Source organism: Taudactylus pleione, unplaced genomic scaffold, assembly GCF_031769625.1.
Source record: "Taudactylus pleione unplaced genomic scaffold, aTauple2 ptg000537l, whole genome shotgun sequence".
Lineage (NCBI taxonomy): Eukaryota > Metazoa > Chordata > Amphibia > Anura > Myobatrachidae > Taudactylus > Taudactylus pleione.
The window spans coordinates 247419-268136 of record NW_028284939.1 but is presented as its reverse complement, the minus strand read 5'-3'; positions in this window follow the sequence as shown (position 1 = coordinate 268136).

The following is a 20718-nucleotide window of genomic DNA, read 5'->3' as shown; positions in this document are numbered from 1 at the left end:
ACATCTTAAATTGATCATGAGTGAGACTGAGTGGACATTAGATCTGTATTACATGGGTCATGTTTAGGGCATTTCTTACATTGGCCAAAGCGTCTGTGACGTTAGAGGCTCAAACCGTAACCATATGGAACAACAAACTATACCAGTCTAAAATAAAACTATACCAGTCTAAAATAAAACTATACCAGCCTAAAATTAAACTATACCAGTATAAAATAAAACTATACCAGCCTAAAATGAAACTATACCAGCCTTAAATAAAACTATACCAGTCTAAAATAAAACTATACCAGCCTAAAATAAAACTATACCAGCCTAAAATGAAACTATACCAGCCTAAAATAAAACTATACCAGCCTAAAATAAAACTATACCAGTCTAAAATAAAACTATACCAGCCTAAAATAAAACTATACCAGTCTAAAATAAAACTATGCCAGAATAAAATAAAACTATACCAGTCTAAAATAAAACTATACCGGCCTAAAATAAAACTATACCAGTCTAAAATAAAACTATACCAGCCTAAAATAAAACTATACCAGTCTAAAATAAAACTATGCCAGAATAAAATAAAACTATACCAGTCTAAAATAAAACTATACCGGCCTAAAATAAAACTATACCAGTCTAAAATAAAACTATACCAGCCTAAAATAAAACTATACCAGTCTAAAATAAAACTATACCGGCCTAAAATAAAACTATACCAGTCTAAAATAAAACTATACCAGCCTAAAATAAAACTATACCAGCCTAAAATAAAACTATACCAGTCTAAAATAAAACTATACCAGTCTAAAATAAAACTATACCAGTCTAAAATAAAACTATACCAGCCTAAAATAAAACTATACCAGCCTAAAATGAAACTATACCAGCCTAAAATAAAACTATACCAGTCTAAAATAAAACTATACCAGTCTAAAATAAAACTATGCCAGAATAAAATAAAACTATACCAGCCTAAAATAAAACTATACCAGTCTAAAATAAAACTATACCAGCCTAAAATAAAACTATACCAGTCTAAAATAAAACTATACCGGCCTAAAATAAAATTATACCAGTCTAAAATAAAACTATACCAGCCTAAAATAAAACTATACCAGTCTAAAATAAAGCTATACCAGCCTAAAATAAAAGTATACCAGTCTAAAATAAAACTATACCAGCCTAAAATGAAACTATACCAGTCTAAAATGAAACTATACCAGCCTAAAATAAAACTATACCGGCCTAAAATAAAACTATATCAGCCTAAAATAAAACTATACCAACCTAAAATAAAACTATACCAGTCTAAAATAAAACTATACCAGCCTAAAATGAAACTATACCAGTCTAAAATAAAACTATACCGGTCTAAAATAAAACTATACCGGCCTAAAATAAAACTATACCGGCCTAAAATAAAACTATACCGGCCTAAAATAAAACTATACCAGCCTAAAATAAAACTATACCAGCCTAAAATAAAACTATACCGGCCTAAAATAAAACTAAACCAGCCTAAAATAAAACTATACCAGCCTAAAATAAAACATATTCCAGTCTAAAATAAAACTATACCAGTCTAAAAATAAACATTAATCATCATTATCCTCAAGTGCAAGTTGTATCCTCCTCAGGTGCAAAATGTATCCTGTTTACAAATATAAGCTGAACACCAATCTTTCAGCAACTATGAGGCGGGGGTTAAGTCCCTTCGGCGGGTGAGAAAGGCACCCAAACCCCATCTTTATGTTTTTTTAACAATATAATTTCCCATTGTGCTACAAAAGTACGTATAGCTACACACCTGGTCCACACCTCCGCAAAGAACCCCCCAATCTGCTCAGCTCCTCCCATTGGAGGGTGTCAACATTTGCTCTGCAGCAGACGCCGCCATCTTGGCTCGCTTATAAATGCCCTTGGCGCCAAAGCTAGCCCAGTACATTACCAAAAAGCATGTGCGCGTCCCGATGGAACGCAGCTCTTTCCTAAATGAGCCTTAATGCCTGCCGCCCACTGACATCCAGTAAATGTGATTTAAATGAGTGTGTGTGATTTAAGACATGAATAGTCATTTAAAAGAATGGTAAAGATAATTGATAACCACTTAATATGTGATTAGTGGATGTAATATAAAAAATTTTACACGTGAGGTACACGAATGACTGTTCTAGTATTTACAACTAAGTCAAGCACAGCGAGTTCTGGTCTAATCACCAAGTTATAACAGGAGGCCAGAATAGAAGGTAAAACAATTTAAAACTCATGAAAGGTTTCTTCTAATACTATTTTATAGCCCAATAGCTCTTCTCAACATGGCCCTCAATAGTGCTAGATTTAGTGCAGGGCGCTGTTCAAATATTATGGTTTCAATTAATTGTTAGTTGTTTTTTTCCCCTTTTATATATTCTGTTTTTATTGTTGCTCTCACCAATTTAAATGGATTCTGCAATGACCCAATATTCCGTCATGATCGATCTTCTTTACTCAATGAACAAGGGGACATAAACCTCGGGCCGCGACGATCAATCAGACGGGAGGCTGAAAATGCGACTTCTTCACAAGCACCAATTACATTGTGGAAATGACTTCCAGAAGAAGCTGTTATGTCAACTTTATTAAGGAAATGTAAGCGCAGGATTGATAAGTAGCACAGTAACGTGTTTTCTGCTTTATGTGCAAGGTGATACTATGGTTGTAAAATAGGTGTAATTTACGCTGACAAAAGTGCACACAAAAACTGCGCATTTTTCCACCCGTATGGTGATCTGTAACGCGTCTCCAGTTGTGTTTGGCTCTGCATTAGGAGCAATAGGCGCCAGGTTTATGCAAGGCATATGTCACACTTATGCCCAAACTATTTGTTTTGCTTGTGAAATAAGCTCCGCCATATGGTGCCATATGGTGCTCAAATACGGTATATGCAAAAGCACACTACTGAGTATGTGTGTGGGGTGGGAGAGGTTACCCAGGCCTCTGTAATCGCCCAGAAGTGCAGAGGGGTATAACCACGCCCCCTATGATGCTGCAACCACACCCACCTCTGGTGCTTGTGCCACCGAAGCATACTTACCTTTATAATGTTCCCTTTTGAGAGTGTGTCCAGAGGGGATGTGCCAATAATTATTGTGGGGTGGTACTCATTATGCCCCACCCCCTGAGTCTATGGAGAGGTGGCGGGACCAAAAAGACTCAATTCTATGAGAGGCTGGGTTGTTTACTCTCCTAGCCACATTCCTTCAGGTGTGTTCACTAACCTATCACTCGTCTCCTGATTTACTCTGTGCTGCTGAGGGACCCTGCTCCTCCCAGCAGTGGCGTAACTAGGGGGGGGGGGGTGTCGAGTGGGGCATGTGCCCTGGGCTGGAGAGTCGCCGCCAATGCCTTCTCCAATTTCCAGAGGCCCTCTGAAATTTTATTACCAGCGGGTGCCCGGCAGCTCTCTCCTTGCAGCGGCAGCCGGGCACCAATACTGGGGGCATTAAGGTGCATATGGAATGGAAAGGAATGTTCCCAGAGTGAGAATGAGAAACGGTGGCATGTCATGTTGACACCCCCATTTTCAGTGGCCACACCTTGTGACATGTGGTCACAACCATTTTTTGGCACAGTGGGGGAGGCGCCATTTTTCATCTTGCTGGGTGCCAAAGACCATAGTTACGCCACTGGCGCTCTGTCTGTGACTTCCTGCTGTCTCCTCACTTTCCCCTCCTCACATTGTCACTGCCCCTGGCACATGCAGCCCTGTCCTCACTAAAGGTCCTCACTAGTACATCACTAATCTCCTGATATACTCTGTGCTGCGGGGGACCCTGCTTCTCCCACTATATAACTCTCAGTCTGTGGCTTCTTGCTGGCTCCATACCCCTCCTCACATCATGTCACTGCCCCTGTTACATGCAGCCCTGTCCTCACTGACACATCACTCATATCCTGATATACTCTGTACTGCTGGGTACCCTGCTCCTCCCACTATATAACTCTCAGTCTGTAGCTTCCTGGTGTCTCCAATCATCCCCTCACATCATGTCACTGCCCCTGTCACATGCAGCCCTGTCCACACTAAAGGTGCGTACACACTAGACGATGTGCTCACGATGCGATATCGTGAGCGATTTCCCTTGGACTCTCCCCGGCAGCTCCCAGGCACTCCAGGACATGATATGGTGCTAAAAAGTGTCCAATCTGACCAACGTTCCATTGTGCGTCCTTAACGTTGTGTACAAGATTAGTAGATCTTACCTGCTGTAGGTAAGATCTGAAGATGCGATGTACAACTGCCAGGTACGCGCATCGGCATCACGAATTGTATAAAATATCGTCTAGTGTGTACACACCTTAACACATCACTCATCTCCTGATATACTTTGTGCTGCTGGATACCCTTCACCTTTCACTATATAACTCTCAGTGTGTGGCTTCCTGCTGCCTACATTCCCCTTCTCACCTTGGGCCTGATACAGAGCGCACACAATGCTGATGTTAATGTAGTTGAGCGATATTTTTACAACTACACCTGCGCCAAAAATTCTGAAAACCCCCCAATAGCGCATTCGTTATACAGGGTGTACGCGGAGGAGGGGGCAGCAAGGTAGGCAAGCATGAATTGGTATTATAGCGTGCATGGACACTAACAGTGGGAGTCTCAATCCTTGCACATTCGGCAAAGTCTAGTGAATAAATAAGCAGCCCGACCTCTTAAAAATCCCATTTAAACTAATTTTTGCTGCTCATGAAGCATAACCTGTCAGAGCAGATTCCTCCAAGGCTCGGATCACCCATTATTAGGGCGGCCATCTTGTTGAAGCCACAAATTACATCTTACATGTCACACCTTGTCCAGGCCTCTTAGTCACAATCATCTCCTGGCTGCGACATCAAATCAACCCGTCTTACTCATGGTTGTATGTAAACATACACATATTCTAATTTCTAACAAAGCATTTGATTTGATAGAAATGCTTCCCCAAGATGTTCTGCAGCAGCTGAGCATTTTCCTTCCCCGCTTGTCCAAATCTAGCCCCATTTGAGTGGCTGATGTCTTCACTGTGTCTGAGCAGAATTGTAGTAATAGGTGAAGTCGTACGCACGTCCCCCTGAGCCCCCTGTATTGTCTATTCTTTGATTGGTGTGTTTCTGCCATGTCTGTGTGCATCCTGACAGTGTACCCACTTACCTGATGGATCTGTACATGACTCGTGTTTGGCACCAAACTCTGGAAGTTCCTCCTGAGGGGACAGAACTGCCACTTTGTACATCCTCTCCCCTCTTTCACATTGTTATCTGAACAGCTCATCTCATTGTGTGATGGGGACTGGACGGATTAAACTCAATGTAATGTGACAGGTGAACGAAGGCAGCTACCTGCGGTGAGTTGTGTTTTCAGGGCGAGGATGAGAGATGTGATTTTAGAAGTCCATAGAACATTTTATTCATTAATGTTGTATCTAAATTATGCATAACGAGCATTATTCTCCAGTGCTAAAAAATGTACTATCATTTAAAATATCCTATTTACGCCCAAGTCGTCTCTGTCTGGTCAGCAGGGTAATAGCAGGTTTCTAGTCTGGGTAAGATGCAAGGACTGACTGCCATGAAAATAGGATGCGTGGATTTTATGCAGTAGAACAGTTAAAACTGAGGGCCTCATTCAGGGATGGACGCTATTGGCGCAGCTGTTTTACGAATTTCTACATAGCTGCCATGCGAAAATAGGCCAAAATCGCAGCCGCCGGGATTTGCATTAGGACGCCCACCGGCGGCATTTGCAAAACCAATTGATTGCATACACAGATTCAGCATCGGACGCGAATCAGTCGATTATCGGAATTCTGAGCGTCACTATGATTGGGCAGAATTGCTACGGAAAATGAGATGCTGGGGCCATATTATTTGTTATACAAAATCGCAGTTGCAGGCTGTGACACGCCACGAAAGTGGTCACGACGCTCCCGGACTGTCAATCAGACACAGCACCAGTGTACTTACACCATGACAGGGGAACGAGAATAAATTACTCTGAACCAAATGGAAACGTAGAAAGGGTTCTCATAGCCACCTGAGATCTTTGTTAAAATCACATCCACACACTATTATCTCATTAGGGACTCTGGGCCTGATTCAGAGCCGGTCGCTACTTGCGCTCGCTCGTCCTGAAAATAGGGGTGGCTATTCAAATGAACCGTTCGCTGTTTGTGGTCTGTTCACGCCTCTATGTCTGAACGAGCGAACAAAACTTGCGGTCGTTTTTTGGGAAACTACGCCCCCTGGCCGCTCGCATCCTACGTCATGTCCGCTATTTATTAGATTAATCGAGTACATCGAACAGGGTATGAGCTGCTCGCTATTCTTGTGGTTGGTTTTTGCTACCACAATTTCTGACTAAAAAAAAACCCAGTGACGTGGTCAATGACGCTGCTGTTTTAAATATGCACACCCATAAAACGCCCGTTTTGACCTTTAAGCATGCCTGCGTTCGGATCTCCACTCCCCGTTTTCAAGCACCTTCCCCTGTTACCACCCACATACGCCTCATTCTGTCACTCAAATTATCAGGCATTCGCTATTTTGCGAGCACATGAATTTCGGCCGCACTGACTGGTTTGCGCATGCGTATAACGATCCATACGCATGCGCAGTTTAATCAGGCCCTCTATTTACTACAATCCGCATAGGGAATACAGATTGTAGTGTGATATTACTGACTGAGGCCCTGATTCAGAGCCGGACGCTCTGACCAGAGCGCTCGCTCTGAATCAGGGCCGTCCTATTTAAATTTGGAGCGGCCTTTTGGACGCTCGCATAGCTGTGGTTTACCACCCACAGCTTATGCGAGCGTCCATGATGATGGTCGTGATGGTCAAGACCATCGCGACCATCGGGCTTGCGACGAGACCCTGTGGTAGGGTCTCGCTGCCGCAAGCTCAGGAGTGATTTTGGCTGTATCAGAGTCAAAATCACTCCCACTGACATCACTAGTGATGTCAGTGGGGCCGGCCCCAGACGGTAGGCCTTCTCATGGGAACGCCTCCGTCTGGCAGCCACGCCCCCGGCACGCCCACCAAAGGGGGCGTGCTGTCAATCACCACCGACAGCACGCCCCCTTTGGTGCCAGACCCGGAGCGACAGCTTGGCTGTCGCTATGCGGGTCTCGCGCATGCGCACGACGGAGCTCCCTCCGTCGTGCACATGCGCATTTGGGTACCATCGACCCGCTTGCGAGCGTCCTGCGCTCGCAAACGGGTCTGAATGAGCCAATTTCACAGGGATTTACTAAAAATCCCTTGCAGGGACAGAACTTGTGATAAAACTCTGGGCCTGATTCAGAGCCGGACGCTATTTGCACTCGCTCGGTCAGAAAAAGGGTCCGGCTATTTAAATTGAGTGCTCGCTCTTTGCGGTCTGTTGACGCCTCTATGTCTGAGCGAGCGAACGAAACATGCGCTCGCAATTTTGTAAAGACGCCCCCTGGCCGCTCGCATCCTACGTCATCTCCGCTATTTATTTGATTAATCGAGTACATCGAAAGGCATCTGAACTGCTCGCAGTGCTTGTGGTAGGTTTATCCTACCGCAATCATGCGAACAGTTCAGGCTAAGAGACAACCAAGTGACGTGGTCGATGACGCTGCTTTGTTAATTATGCACACCCTTAAAACGCCCATTTTGACCGTTTGGCACGCCTGCGTTCGGATCTCCACTCCCCGTTTTCAAGCACCTTCCCCTGTTACCACCCACAAACGCCTCATCCTGTCACTCAAATTAGCAGGCATTCGCTCGATTTCCGACCGCAATGACTGGTTGGCGCATGCGCATTACAACCCATACGCATGCGCAGTTGTGCGAACATCGCTCGGAGCGAACGAGCGGCCGCTTACCAGCGGCTCTGAATCAGGCCCTCTGTCCCCGCGAATCCCCTCCGCACACTAGTCACGGTATTTTCGCAAAAAATACCGTAACAAGTGCTTGCACATGCGCCGTCCGCCCGTCGCTAAGCCCTGCCCCTGCCATTAAGCCCCCTGCAGTCGCGGACCCCCCGCGACCCACCCCCTCCTTTAATTACACTTACCTGCAGTGATCGGTGCTTCGGTGATGTCCTCCGTGGCTCCGGTCAGCTGACATCCCATCCTGCATTGGGAACTGGTCAGGTGATGACTGGGCCCCAGTGCAAGATGGGAGACCAGCTGACCGGAGGCAGGACATCACCAGAGCCCCGATCTCCGGTCCCTGGACTCAGGTTAGTTGTTTTACTCATTTTTTTTCTTTTTTTGTGGCAGTGATCACCGTGTGGTCGCAAAGTACATCTGTAACAGTCTGACACGTGCTTTGCTGTACACTATAACTGTACACTGTTTATTTGTTTTATGATCTGTATTTTCATCCCCTAATGCTGCTCCATACCGATGACATCATTAGCCATCTGACACAGGCGCCTGGACAATAATCACATTTTGTTTTATTTTCCGCCTAACCCTCCCCAAAGTGCCTGACCCTCCCCTCCAGTAACCTAACCATAACCCTTTCCTCTTCTGCCTGACCTTCCCATCCTGCAGCCAAATCCTAATCCTTCCTCTACTGCCTAACCCTCCCCTCAGTAACCTAACCCTCCCTCTGGTGCCTAACCCTCCCCTCCTGCAGCCTAATCCTTATCCCTCCCTCTAGTGCCTAACCCTCCCCTCCAGTAACCTAACCCTCCCTCTGGTGCCTAACCCTCCCCTCCAGTAACCTAACCCTCCCCTCCAGTAACCTAACCCTCCTTCTGGTGCCTAACCCTCCCCTCCAGTAACCTAACCCTCCCCTCCAGTAACCTAACCCTAATCCTTCCTCTACTGCCTACCCTCCCCTCAGTAACCTAACCCTCCCCCTGGTGCCTATCCCTCCCATCCTGCAGCCTAATCCTTATCCATCCCTCTAGTGCCTAACCCTCCCCTCCAGTAACCTAACCCTCCCCTCCAGTAACCTAACCCTCCTTCTGGTGCCTAACCCTCCCCTCCAGTAACCTAACCCTTCCCTCAGTAACCTAACCCTCCCCCTGGTGCCTAACCTTCCCCTCCTGCAGCCTAATCCTTATCCCTGCCTCTAGTGCCTAACCCTCCCCTCCAGTAACCTAACCCTCTCTGGTGCCTAACCATCCCCTCCAGCAACCTAACCCTCTCTGGTGCCTAACCCTCCCCTCCTGCAGCCTAATCCTTATACCTGCCTCTAGTGCCTAACCCTCCCTTCCAGTAACCTAACCCTCTCTGGTGCCTAACCCTCCCCTCCAGCAACCTAACCCTCTCTGGTGCCTAACCCTCCCCTCCTGCAGCCTAATCCTTATACCTGCCTCTAGTGCCTAACCCTCCCCTCCAGTAACCTAACCCTCCCCTCCAGTAACCTAACCCTCTCTGGTGCCTAACCCTTCCGTCCTGCAGCCTAATCCTTATCCCTGCCTCTAGTGCCTAACCCTCCCCTCCAGTAACCTAACCCTAATCCTTCCTCTAGTGCCTAACCTTCCCCTCCAGTTACCTAACCCTCCCTCTAGTGCCTAACCCTCCCCTCCTGCAGCCTAATCCTTATCCATCCCTCTGGTGCCTAACCCTCCCCTCCAGTAACCTAACCCTCTCTCGGGTGCCTAACCCTTCCGTCCTGCAGCCTAATCCTTATCCCTGCCTCTAGTGCCTAACCCTCCCCTCCAGTAACCTAACCCTAATCCTTCCTCTAGTGCCTAACCCTCCCCTCCAGTTACCTAACCCTCCCTCTAGTGCCTAACCCTCCCCTCCTGCAGCCTAATCCTTATCCATCCCTCTGGTGCCTAACCCTCCCCTCCAGTAACCTAACCCTCTCTCGGGTGCCTGACCCTCCCGTCCTGCAGCCTAATCCTTATCCCTGCCTTTAGTCCAGGGCAGAACGATGATGCTGCGTTATGCCGCAATAACACAGTGTTCTGCATGCTGGCAAAGCTCAGAATTATATACAGCGCTGTGTGGAAGCAGAACAGACTGGCACACTACACAAAGCAATAATGAGTGTGATCTACAATGCCAAACCCTGTGCATTAGTTCATGTTATACTTAGCGCTCTATAGTGTTTATATCTTGAATTGTACGTTGTCATTTATGATCATTCATATCCTAAATGCAGAGCTGCGGGCGTAATTACAAACACAGGAAGCCAGATAGGGGGTTTTGTCAGAGTATGTTGCAGCAAATTATTGTTTTTAATGAATACAGACAATTATTTACAAACCTAGCGATTCTTATGTGGTTTTTTTTTTTTTTCCTTAGAAAATATGTAATTAAAGAATTTAGTTTTTCTATCAATTTAAATATCATTGAGCATTATACAGTATTACGTTATGAAAATTAGTTATTTTTTGGAATGGTCTTCAGTCTTGTGCTGTACTTTTCCTGCTGTAAAGGATTTTTTAGGATATTTTTTTCAAATAAGGGGCCATATCCAATTAGCCACGGTAAATTACCGCGGTTAATTAGCTCGCCTGGGGCTCGATCGGAGCTATCAGATTAGCCTCGAAGTTGGCCTGACAACGGCACCTATCAGGGTTATTTTTTCGGGACCTGATGTGTCCCGAGAAATAATCCATGATAAGTGCCGTTTTTTCGCCCAAAATAAAGGTTAGAACACATTGGGCCGCGAGCTTATCGCGGCTTCTATGTGTTAATGGGCAAACTATCCCATTAATTAGTCCGAATTAATAGGATAGGGAGAAAAAAAATCGGGGATTGTCGGCGAAAAATCCCCATTTTTCGCCGATCGCGGGGATCAATTAGCCCCCGAACAGTGGGCCTGATTCAGAGCTGAACGCTCTGACAAGAGCGCTCGCTCTGAATCAGGGCCCTCCTATCTTTTTTGGGAGCGTCCTCATGGACGCTTGCATAGCTGTGGGTTACCACCCACAGCTATAGCGAGCGTCCATGATGATGGTCGCGATGGTCTTGACCATCGCGACCATCGGGCTTGCGACGGAGACCCTGTGGTAGGGTCTCGCTGCCACAAGCCCTGGAGTGATTTTGGCTCTATCAGAGCCAAAATCACTCCCACTGACATCACTAGTGATGTCAGTGGGGCCGGCTTGAGACGGTAGGCGTTCCCATGGGAACGCCTCCATCTGGCAGGCACGCCCACCAAAGGGGGCGTGCTGTCAATCAACATTGACAGCGCGCCCCATTTGGTGCGAGACCCGGAGCGATGGAGAGCCCGTCGCTCACCGGGTCTCGCGCATGCGCACGACGGAGCTACCTCCGTCGTGCGCATGCGCAGTGGGGGAACATCGACCCGCTTGCGAGCGTACTGCCGCTCACGAGCGGGTCTGAATGACCCCCCGTGTTCGGGGCTAATTGGATATGGCCCAAAGTATTTCTAGTTTTAAAGCTGCATACACACACAACGATTTTGTTACCAACCATTTTATGAACGATTTTCTGTCAGATTATCTGTCAGATTTTTTAAAGTGTAATGAACGATTTTTTTGAACTACAAACGATTTTTGCATATTCCCTTAATGAAAATCGTTCAGTTGACAAGTCTGACTGAACTATAAACTACAAACTACAAATGTGAACGCGCATGAACGCTAATCGTTCATCGTTTGACTCAGAAAGTGAACGATTTTTTTAAACGATATAGTTTAACAATAATCGTTCAAAAAATCGTTGTGTGTGTATGCAGCTTTAGTTTTACACAGTTTATTAAACCATGTTCCAGTCATCTGTATTAAGCTGTTAGCCATGTTTAATGATTCATCAAAAAAAAAAAAAACACAGGTACAATTTGGCCTTCAACATTCAGGTCTGTAGAAAGATCTGTATACTGTATTTGCTATGATGATCCCACTTTCAGATATTCCAGTAAGGAAATTAACGACCGCTGACTGAACTCCTGCAGTTTATAAGGAGGATTAAAGGGTTCAGTTGTAAAAGCTTCCAACTGGGTCGTTACTGTTTGAAATTTGCAGATGCAAATCATTTGCATATCTTTGTGTAGCCGGAATAAAATATAAGACTAGCGACAGTGTTTGTGTAATATGTATTTTTCCAGGGCATTGTGTACATTTTTTTTTTCTTATCTGGTTCCAGTCAGAATGTCGACATGTAAAATTATGACATTCACTACTGTCAACACGTTCACAGTTCATACCGTCGACAATTACCATGTCGATACCAGAATGCTGACAGTACATTTTTGTGTTCTTTTTAGGGTTAGGCTAAAATAAGCAAAACCTGTATGTCGATATGTTCACAGCCTGTCAACATTCTTGTGTCGACATTCTGACTGTCCACTTTTTCATACCACTCCCCTTTTCATCCATATAATTACAACCTGCCCTATCTGGTAAAATGGCTGGTGTGATGGCGTCTTCTGCAGCACTTTATCGAGTGGATAGACACCTGACACCGGTGGACACCTGATACAGACAATGCTGCCATTGCAGATTTCTAAGAGACTGAGGCCCTGATTCAGAGCCGGACGCTCTTTGTGAGCGCTCTCTCTGAATCAGGGCGGGCCGTTTGATGTCAGTAGGGCCGCCCCCAAACGGCAGGCGTTCCTTCGGGAACGCCTCATTTTGGTCAGCCACCCCCCGAGCTGCCTACAGAACGGGGCGAGCTGTCGATCAACATCGTCAGCCGCCCCGTTTTGCTGCGAGCCCCGAATGAGTGAAGTTCTCACTCGCTGCGGGGCTCGCGCACGCGCAGTGCGCACTGCCCGGCCATTGATTGCGCTCGCAAGCGGGTCTGAATCAGGCCCTGAATGACCTGTTTTCAGAAGGACTTTTACTCTCCCTCTCACTGGCTTATAACAAGATCGATCTCGCGTGTTGCTTTGTACACAGGCAGCTAGTTGCTTGGCCTATGTGCTAAGTAGGGGTGAGCGGGTTCGGATTTCTGAAATCCGAACCCCCCCGATCCGAGGCCGATCCGAGTCAGGCTCGACTTTTCCCGCCTGACTCGGATCTGAAATCGAGGCAAAACGTCATCATCCCGCCTTCCGAGTCTCGCGGGTTTTGGATCCTATATAAGGTACCCGCGTCTGCGCCATTTTCTCACTCGGCTGTGGACAATGAAGAGGGAGGGTGGGAGTTAGGGCTGGCTGGGCTGTGTAGTGTAGTGTAGTGTAGTGCAGAGTAGTGTTGTGCTGTGCTGTGCTGCCCTGTGCTGCTGTTGTCCACTACTTCAAAGTCCATAGGGGCTGGCTGTGTTGTGCTGTGCTGCTGTTGTTAATAGGGGCTGTGTCCACTACTTCAAAGTCCATAGGGGCTGGCTGGACTGTGTTGTACAGTCAGTTCTCCATAGGGGCTGTGTCCACTTAAAAAGTCCTGTGCAGTGTCCCAGTCCTAAAGGGGTACTGTAGTGTTGTCCCGGGGGTGCTCTGTCCATCAGGGGTGCTCTGTCCATCAGGGGTGCTCCCCCCAAGTGCTAAAAAAATAATATTTTTTGTGTGTTTGTGAATTGTGTGCGCAGTAGCCGCACCTGCATCAACAAAGTAGTGCCAAGCGTGCGCCTGTGTCATAAGTAAAGGGCCGGCTGGCTTGACCGTTAAAGGGTGCTGTAACCCCCAAAGTACACTCCAAACCAAAAAAAAAATATTTTCTGTGTTTGTGAATTGTGTGCGCAGTAGCCGCACGTGCATCAACAAAGTAGTGCCAAGCGTGCGCCTGTGTCATAAGTAAAGGGCCGGCTGGCTTGACCGTTAAAGGGTGCTGTAACCCCCAAAGTACACTCCAGTCCAAACCAAAAAAAATTTAATTTTCTGTGTTTGTGAATTGTGTGCGCAGTAGCCGCACGTGCATCAACAAAGTAGTGCCAAGCGTGCGCCTGTGTCATAAGTAAAGGGCCGGCTGGCTTGACCGTTAAAGGGTGCTGTAACCCCCAAAGTACACTCCAGTCCAAACCAAAAAAAAAATGATTTTCTGTGTTTGTAAATTGTGTGCGCAGTAGCCACACGTGCATCAACAAAGTAGTGCCAAGCGTGCGCCTGTGTCATAAGTAAAGGGCCGGCTGGCTTGACCGTTAAAGGGTGCTGTAACCCCCAAAGTACACTCCAAACCAAAAAAAATATTTTCTGTGTTTGTGACTTGTGTGCACTGTGGCTGCACGTGCATCAACAAAGGAGCAGCGCCAAACGTGCGCCTGTGTCCCATAAGTAAAGAGCCGGCTGGCTCATTTCTTAAAGGGTGGTGTAACCCACAAAGTGCACTACTCTCCAGCAAAAATAAAAAAATATTTTCTGTGTTTGTGTGCGCTTTAGCCGCACGTATATATCAATATAACATAAATGGAGGACCAAACTTTCTCCGATAAAAATAAAATAGGGAAAGATCAAGAACCACTTCCTCCTAGTGCTATTGCTGCTGCTGGGAGTTGTTCATCATCCCAGAGAGGAAGTAGGAACATCACTACTTTTACTAAACAATTGACCCTCCAACAGTCCCTAGTGATGAGGATGAAGTACGACAGCAGTCATCCTGAAGCAAAACGTATAACTGAGGCCTTGACTGCTATGTTGGTGTTAGACGTGCGTCCGGTATCCGCCATTAGTGCAGTGGGATTTAGACAATTGATGGAGGTAGTGTGTCCCCGGTTCCAAATCCCGTCTAGATTCCACCTGCATCCTCAAAGCAGCAGCGACAAGCGTGCGTCTGTCTGTTAAAGGGTGGTGACACCCTCAAAGTGTGCTACACAAACAATAAAAATATTGTTCTTTTTTTTTCTGTCTTTGTGAATTGTGTGGGCTGTAGCCGCACTTGCATCCTCAAAGCAGCAGCGACAAGCGTGCATCTGTCTGTTAAAGGATTACATCGGTGACAGCATCCAAGTAGGCATGTCAGACAGTCCGTACCTGTACTGGCAGGAAAAAGAAGCAATTTGGAGGTCCCTGTACAAACTGGCTCTATTTTACCTGAGTTGCCCCCACTCCAGTGTGTACTCCGAAAGAGTGTTTAGTGCAGCCGGGAACCTTGTCAGCGAAAGGCGTAGGAGGTTGCTTCCACAAAATGTGGAGAAGATGATGTTCATAAAATGAATTATCAACTCTTCCAGGGAGACCAGCCTCCAGAACGTACAGAGGGACCTGTGGTTCCAGCGGGGACGAATTAATACTCTGTGAGGATGAGGGTGAGGAATCGGTGGATGAGGAGGATGAGGATGACATCTTGCCTCCGTTGAGCCAGTTTGTGCAGGGACAGATTAATTGCCAGCTTGTTTTGTGGGGGCCCAAACGAACCAATCATTTCAGCCACAGTTGTGTGGCAGACCCTGGCGCTGAAATGATTGGTTTGTTAAAGTGTGCATGTCCTGTTTATACAACATAAGGGTGGGTGGGAGGGCCCAAGGACAATTCCATCTTGCACCTCTTTTTTTTCTTTGCATTATGTACAGTTTGGGGCCTAGTTTTTCAAACTGCCATCCTGTCTGCCACTGCAGTGTCACTCCTAGATGGGTCACGTGTTTGTGCCGCCCACTCGTGTCGCTTAGCATAGTCATCCAGCTACCTCGGTGCAACCTTTTGGACATAAAAACACTATTGTGAGGTGTGAGGTGTTCAGAATAGACTGGAAATGAGTGGAAATTAAGGTTATTGAGGTTAATAATAGCATAGGAGCAGAAAAACCTACAAATTCTGTGATTTTAGCTGTTTTTATGCTTTTTTTCAAAAAAATACAGATCCAAAACACAAAACCCAGAACCCAAAACACGGAAGGGTGGTTTTGGCAAAACCAATCCAGATCCAAAACACGAAGAAAGATCCAGATCCAAAACCAAAACACAAAACACGAAAAGTGGCCGGTGCACACCCCTAGTGCTAAGCGACCGGGAATATGTCTAAAGGTGCCCACACACATAGCGAAGTGCTCATGATCCGACATCGTGTATGATTTCCCCTGATCCCTCCCCCGGCAGCTCCACGGCAATCCTACACACGATTTGGAATAAAAAATATCCAATCTGACTTAAGCTCTATCGTGCATCCAGTGCATTGTGTCCCAGATTGGCAAATCTGCCCTACAGCACGGCAGATCTGAAGATACGATGTGCGACCTGCGGGTACGCGCATCGCATCGTGATCGTGAGTGGGGACTCACGATTTACTCACAATTTGGGCATATGTTACACGATTTGTAGTTGCGATTCGTCGAAATTAGTCAAATCATGTAAAATATCGCTGTGTGTGGGCAGCTTGACCTATAGGTATGGTCAAATATGGCAAATTTTACCATAAAATGCTTCCACCTGTCCAGGATTACTCCGGACTGTCTGGTAATAAGAAGATATATGTCCAGAGTGTAATACCGGACGGGCAGTGGCATATAACGGCATGAGGGGGCTCTGAGGCATATAAACAAGGGAGTAGCGAGTGTGGAGCACATGCTCCAGGCACCTGCTCCGGCCAGGGCGCCGGAGATCAGCCATCCCACGAATTGCAGAGCACCTGCTGAGCTGAGCCCGAAACACATAAAGAGATCAGTGCCTCCAGACAGGGGCTGCTCTGCCCTCACCACGCCCCCAATATGGATGCACTTATCTCTTTATGTGCTTTAGGCTCAGCTCATCAGCAGGTGATTCCCTCCCTCCTCCCCAGTCGAATGGCTGATCTCCATGCGCCCTGCAACAGTAAAGAGGGGGGGAGGAGATCTGAGTAATGAGTAAAAGGGGGAATATCTGTGTGCTTGAAGGGAGGGGAGCTTTGTGTGTATGAGTGTGTGCGGGGATTGGTCTGTGTGAGGAGGGGGCGACCTTTGTGAGGGGGAGAACTGTGTGTGTGTGAAGGGGGGATCTGAGTGAGGGGGGTGCGCTGTGTGTGTGAGGGGAGGCTGAGTGAGGGGGGAGTGCTGTGTGTGAGGGGAGGCTGAGTGAGGGGGGAGCGCTGTGTGTGTGAGGGGAGGCTGAATGAGGGGGGAGCGCTGTGTGTGTGAGGGGAGGCTGAGTGAGGGGGGAGCGCTGTGTGTGTGAGGGGAGACTGAGTGAGGGGGAGTGCTATGTGTGTGAGGGGAGGCTGAGTGAGGGAGGAGCGCTATGTGTGTGAGGGGAGGCTGAGTGAGGAGGAGCGCTGTGTATGTGAGGGGAGGCTGAGTGAGGGGGGAGCGCTATGTGTGTGAGGGGAGGCTGAGTGAGGGGGAGCGCTGTGTGTGAGGGGAGGCTGAGTGAGGGGGGAGCGCTATGTGTGTGAGGGGAGGCTGAGTGAGGGGGGAGTGCTGTGTGTGTGAGGGGAGGCTAAGTGAGGGGGAGCACTGTGTGTGTGAGGGGAGGCTGAGTGAGGGGGAGCGCTGTGTGTGTGAGGGGAGGCTGAGTGAGGGGGGAGCGCTATGTGTGTGAGGGGAGGCTGAGTGAGGGGGAGCGCTGTGTGTGAGGGGAGGCTGAGTGAGGGGGGAGCAGAGCGCTATGTGTGTGAGGGGAGGCTGAGTGAGGGGGGAGTGCTGTGTGTGTGAGGGGAGGCTGAGTGAGGGGGAGCACTGTGTGTGTGAGGGGGAAGCGCTGTGTGTGTGAGGGGAGGCTGAGTGAGGGGGAGTGCTGTGTGTGTGAGGGGAGGCTGAGTGAGGGGGAGCACTGTGTGTGTGAGGGGGAAGCGCTGTGTGTGTGAGGGGAGGCCGAGTGAGGGGGAGTGCTGTGTGTGTGAGAGGAGGCTGAGTGAGGGGGGAGCGCTGTGTGTGTGAGGGGAGGCTGAGTGAGGGGGAGTGCTGTGTGTGTGAGGGGAGGCTGAGTGAGGGGGGAGCGCTGTGTGTGTGAGGGGAGGTGAGCTGTGTGAGGGGAGGGCTGTGGCAGGGGTCTGAATGAGGGGGGATTGTTGTGTGTTTGAGGGGAGGAGATATGTGTGAGAAGGGGGAAGATCTGAGTGAGTGGGGAGAGCAGTCTGAGAAATGTATACACTGTATGTATTGATATATACAATAATATCGAGTAATGAGACGGTATTTTGCATAGGGCTCTGTGGGATCTTAATATGGCTCTGGGACTGAACGGAAGAGGGGGAGTGCTGTGTGTGTGAGGGGAGGCTGAGTGAGGGGGGAGTGCTGTGTGTGTGAGGGGAGGCTGAGTGAGGGGGAGCACTGTGTGTGTGAGGGGGAAGCGCTGTGTGTGTGAGGGGAGGCTGAGTGAGGGGGAGTGCTGTGTGTGTGAGGGGAGGCTGAGTGAGGGGGAGCACTGTGTGTGTGAGGGGGAAGCGCTGTGTGTGTGAGGGGAGGCCGAGTGAGGGGGAGTGCTGTGTGTGTGAGAGGAGGCTGAGTGAGGGGGGAGCGCTGTGTGTGTGAGGGGAGGCTGAGTGAGGGGGAGTGCTGTGTGTGTGAGGGGAGGCTGAGTGAGGGGGGAGCGCTGTGTGTGTGAGGGGAGGTGAGCTGTGTGAGGGGAGGGCTGTGGCAGGGGTCTGAATGAGGGGGGATTGTTGTGTGTTTGAGGGGAGGAGATATGTGTGAGAAGGGGGAAGATCTGAGTGAGTGGGGAGAGCAGTCTGAGAAATGTATACACTGTATGTATTGATATATACAATAATATCGAGTAATGAGACGGTATTTTGCATAGGGCTCTGTGGGATCTTAATACGGCTCTGGGACTGAACGGAAGAGGTAGGGTTAAGCCATCGGCAATAACAAAGAGGGAGGAGGAAGCTGTCCCCTCCCATCATCACCCCCGGCTTCTCCTCCAGCCAGGTGCTGATGCTGAGCGCCTGGGTCGCGGCACCCATGACTGGGAGAAAAGCCTGAGAGGTGAGTCTGGTGAGGTCTCGTCTGACTGCTCTGATGCCAAATGCCAATAAGGTGCACCACTATGGCATGTGTATAAGCAGTACTACAGTGGCATAATGTGTAAAAGGGACACTACTGTGGCATAACATAAATAAGGGGCAATAATGTTAGGCATAATGTGAATAAGGGGAACTACTGTGGCATAATGTGAACTATGGACATTACTGTGGCATAATATGAACTGTGGGGAATACTGTGTAGCATAAAGTGAAAAAATAGCCAAAACTGTGGCATAACGCAAATTAATGGGCACTTATCTGTGGCATAACGTGCATTGTGGCCATTATTGTGTAACATAATGCGAATAAGGGTCACTACTGTGGCATAATATAAATAAAATACACTACTGTGTGGCGTAATGTGAATAAGGGGCACTACTGTGTGGCATAACGGGAATTGTGGGTACTACTGTGTGGCTTATTTTTAATTGGCTGAATTACTTTAGTGGGCTGAAATATAACTAGTCCTCCATGACCCAGTTTGATACTGCCCCTAATGTTTAATTTTATTTCCCTTATTTACCCTTACATGCATGACACGCCCCATACCTGGCACACTTGGGGGGTGGGGGCACGGTAGCAAACACATGCGCTGGGTGCCATGGCTACACACTACACCCCTGCATATAAATTGCATTTTTGGCCACACCCCTGCTCTCACCCCTGTCCAGGAATCTGAAAATAAAAATTTGATTACCCTAGAAAAATTCCCCCATCAGAGCCTGTACAACAATACACCGCTCATCACACACTCGTTCAGAAAGCCCAACTCATGTGAACTTCCTGAGTCTCAAGGTGCGTACACACTAGACGATATTTTGCACGATTCATCCGATTTCGATGCATCGGAACACAAATCGTGTAAAATATGTCCAAATCGTGAATTTCCACTCACGATGCCAATGCGCGTCCTCGTGGGTCGTACATCGCATCTTCAGATCTTGCCTACAGCAGTCAAGATCTGACAATCTCGTACACGACGCACTGGATGCATCGGAACAACAAATCATGTAAAATACAGTATGTCCAAATCATGAGTGTCCATTCACAGCTGAAGAGGCCCCGGTGTCTCAGGAGAGCCACTCAGCCTGAGACAGCATAGGCTTACTCAGAGATTCCATGTGCGACCAATATCCCAGCTTTTGTACGTGAGTGGTGGATGTGAGACGCTGGAGGTGGGTGTCACAATACACAAGATGGCGATTGAGACATTTGCCTATTTTCACAAGTCCGCTGGGTACGGAATCGCCGTCGCAATGGGATTTGTGCCCATCTCTGAATTGTCCCCTAAACATGCAAAAAGGTCATTAGGGTTTCCAGAGTCACATGTATCCTTTATTATTCTCTCTGTAAAGCGCTGCGGAATATGTGTGCGCTATATAAATAACTGGTAATACATAAATATTATAACATTATACTAATATACAGGATTGTCATCCTTTGGGTCTTCCACTGTTATTACAAATGTTTTAAAGGTTTTCTAGAACATTGGATGAGGAGAAAAGGAGAACCTGAAAGTTTTGATGCTGTGAGCCATCAGGTGAGCCTTATAATATGGTGGCCATAGACGGCTGTAACATGCTGGCAATCCATTTATTGGTCTGCTACGCTTGTTACTGATATGGTATCAGGGCTCTTCGATATGTTTGTAATGCATGGTTACAATATCCATTATACTGTATAATATGGTATGCTGATCACTTCAGCTGTATACTAGGCTGGCCGTTGTTGGTAAATAATGAGTCAAATCTGCTGCTCATTTGTGTGGTACAATATGGCAGCCATTAATGCGTATACTGTTTGAGTATGGATGGGTATAATATAGGGATGTGCAGGCTCGGATAGGTTCGAGTTTGCACGTTGAGTTCGGATTTTTCCCTCCAAAAAAACGGAACTCAGAAAGAGGCAAAACGTCATCTTGCATGGACGAACATCATCATTCCTGGACTTTTGTCCAGGAATGATGATGTTCGTCCATGCAAGATGACGTTTTGCC